The following is a 3118-nucleotide window of genomic DNA, read 5'->3' on the forward strand; positions in this document are numbered from 1 at the left end:
AAAAGGGGAATGGATAGGTATAGGATATTAAGGTAGATTATTGTATACATAGTAAGCTAATTCAGTAAAATATCAGCCTTAGATAAATTGCACCATTATGGATTCTTGTATATTGTTACAAATGTTAACTATTTTTATATTCTTATTTAAGATAATTTGTATATTGATACAAATATAGAACTATATTTGTTATAATGTACATATATTTTTACTCTTATTTGAAATGTTTATATATTGATACAAATGTAAAATTCTATTGTCATACTGTATGTATGTTCTACCTCTATTTAAAATATTTTGTATATTGATACATATTTAGAATTATTGTCATATTGCATATTGTACTACACATTCCTACCTCTGCTTTAGCTATTTTGTATATTATCACAATTTTGAGGTCATTGTCCTTCTACTGTACTTTTGCTTACAGACTGTTTACCTTGTTTACATAAAGCCTTAGCCTTGAGGTTATCTAGGTAGATAAGACTTACAAACTTACAGTCACCTATGCTTGTCATCTCTATAGTTATGTTAGTTAGGTTTTCCAGATTTACAAAAACATACATCAGATGGATAGGTAATCTTCAAACACTTCATAGACCTAGAGAATTTGGTATTTAGGTGTTTTGATAACTTAGAATTCTGTTGACGTGGGACACAATTGCTCCTGGCAGCACCGATCTGATCCCGAGCGAATGTTGGGCTTCTGAGACATTTCCATTTGGAAGTTTGTCTTCTTTCTGGTGCACAATGGCCTGCTGGGCCAAGAACTGCCCTTGCCTTGACTGCTAACAGTACAAATGCTGTCCTTTCTGGATGAGTAGGACACAAGGAAAAGCAACTACTGAACTCTGCCAAGACAGGGTAAGACGGTCTTTCAAAATTCCTGCTTCTAAAAATGGTCTGTCAAATACTCTAGGCCTGTGGCCAATTTGAATGCACCAACAATGCTGAGAAACTTTAGGTGACTGTCCAGGCTGCCAGCTGTCCTCTGTCTACTCTCGCACAATTCCCAAAAGTTGCTTGTGTCCATCTTCTGTTTTCCCAGGTATTACTTTGTTCCTTCTCAGGTCTTTGATGGAGTTGAAGACTAGATAGTTACAGTTACAATCTTCTCATATCTTAGCTAGAACATATTAGTACTAGAGTCAGAATCTTCAAGATAGGACAGCTATTGTAATCTCGGCAATTTGCCATTTACCTACGTTCTGGACATTTAGCATGTCTTTCTTGTTTGATGTTATTCTTGTTGGTTGTAGCTCCATTTTTGTTTATGTTATTACCCTTTGTTTTTCCTGGATAATACTTTATAATCATTCTTATTGTATATAGTTTGCATTAAGATTAGAACCTTCTTATTTAGACAAAAAGAGGAAATCTAGTGGTATTTGCTCTGCCCATGACTTTGGGCTATATAGCCCAAAGGAGGCAGTGATTCCTGTTGTTGTCTGTGACCTCTTATAAGGGTTGGAGAAGGGTCACATGCCCTTCTCCCTGCCTGCTTTCGAGGTGGATTCACTCCCAGTCAGATCAGAGGACAACTTCTACTCCGTTTTGTAATCGTGAGTGTGTTTCCTCAATTTATATCTTAGTAAATTCTGTTATCCATTTAATTAATAGACTCATGTGCATTGATTATAATAGGCATGACTGCTTCTAGGTATGGTAGAGGAGGAGATTTACTGTGGTTAAAAGGGAGAGCATAGTCAGAGGCAGGGACATCTGGGAGAGTTCAGAATGGATGTGACCAGACTTAGCCAGGCCATGTGAGGAGATGGGGAGGTGAGAGGGGAGAACCAGGCCAAGAGGCCAGGAGGGTAAAGGGTGGATCAAAAGGTCCAAAAAAAAAGACCAGCATAGCAAAATGGTTGGATTATATAGGGAAGGGGAGCTGAGGCCCTGGGCTGGAGAAGTTTAGGGTAGGGGATTGGGTATGCCAGTCAGGAGGGCCCTATAATCAGCAGAGACTGAGGGATACTGGGAGAACCTGGTGACCAGCATCTGCTTTGATATGTTAAATGGGCATCTGAGCCATTTGTCCCAGGCTTGAGGTCTAACTTGGTCACATCTGGGATTTTTTTTAAATGGTTGCTGGGTCCTCTGCACTGAGGTCCTTATGTTTGTGCAGAAAGAATTTTACCAACTGAGCCCTCTCCCCAGCCCCACAGAATAGGTTTTTAAAGAGAAACTGTGTGACAGAGGAGGTAAGAGGGCTCAAAGTGTGCAATGGTACAGAGTTTAGAGCATGAAGAGGCTTTAAATACACCAACACACACACATATATATATACATTATTATATAACAGGGAACATTAGTGAGACTGTAATAGAAACTTTTAATGATTACTTACAAATCTCAGAACTTTCATGAATTATTGTCAGAAGATGATAGAGGTTTTTAGGTGAGCTGAGATGGGGCATTTTAGTGATTAACTGCTTGGGTCCTCTTTTGTATTAAGAAGAACACAGAGAAAACTCCAAAGGTTCACTTTCTTGGTACAGCAAAGTCCTTCTCAAAGGAATTTTCAATGATATGGTTACGTTTTGAAAATATACCTCAGACCAGATCACATTCTTTGTACACAGTGATTCATGAGAAATAAAAAATAAACCACAATTGGAATTTTAAGAGAAGCTGTTTAAGGAGGAGTGATCTTAGCCACTGAGTCACTGTGCACTCATAGAACTTTGACCAATGTTTGCAGGGACTATTCTGTGCTGAGAACAAAGACACCAAAGATGGGTGCTGGGAGGAATCGGGTGGGGGAGGCTGCGTGGAGAAGTGGAGTCAGGAAACATTTCCTGCTTCCATTTAGCAAAGTCAGGTGGAAGGAGGCACTGGTAACGAACTCGTAACCACACGCAGGTGAAAACACTCAGAAGATGTGACGCTCTTTCCTTTAAGATTGTCACCACAGATTTCCACTGTCAAGTCTTCCCAAGAGAAGCGGTGGTGTGATCCAGCAGCTGCAGGGACCCTGTCATTACACACACCCTCGCCCCCCCCCCCCCCCCAGCTGACAGTCAGCCGCAAGGACACCAGATTCCCCTGCGATGGAGCGTCGTGTGGCACAATTCCAATCAACTGTCTTTTCCTAGGGCATTCAAAAGAGCACACA

The sequence above is a fragment of the Peromyscus maniculatus genome, chromosome 3 (assembly GCF_049852395.1).
Source record: "Peromyscus maniculatus bairdii isolate BWxNUB_F1_BW_parent chromosome 3, HU_Pman_BW_mat_3.1, whole genome shotgun sequence".
In the NCBI taxonomy this organism is placed as follows: Eukaryota; Metazoa; Chordata; class Mammalia; order Rodentia; family Cricetidae; genus Peromyscus; species Peromyscus maniculatus.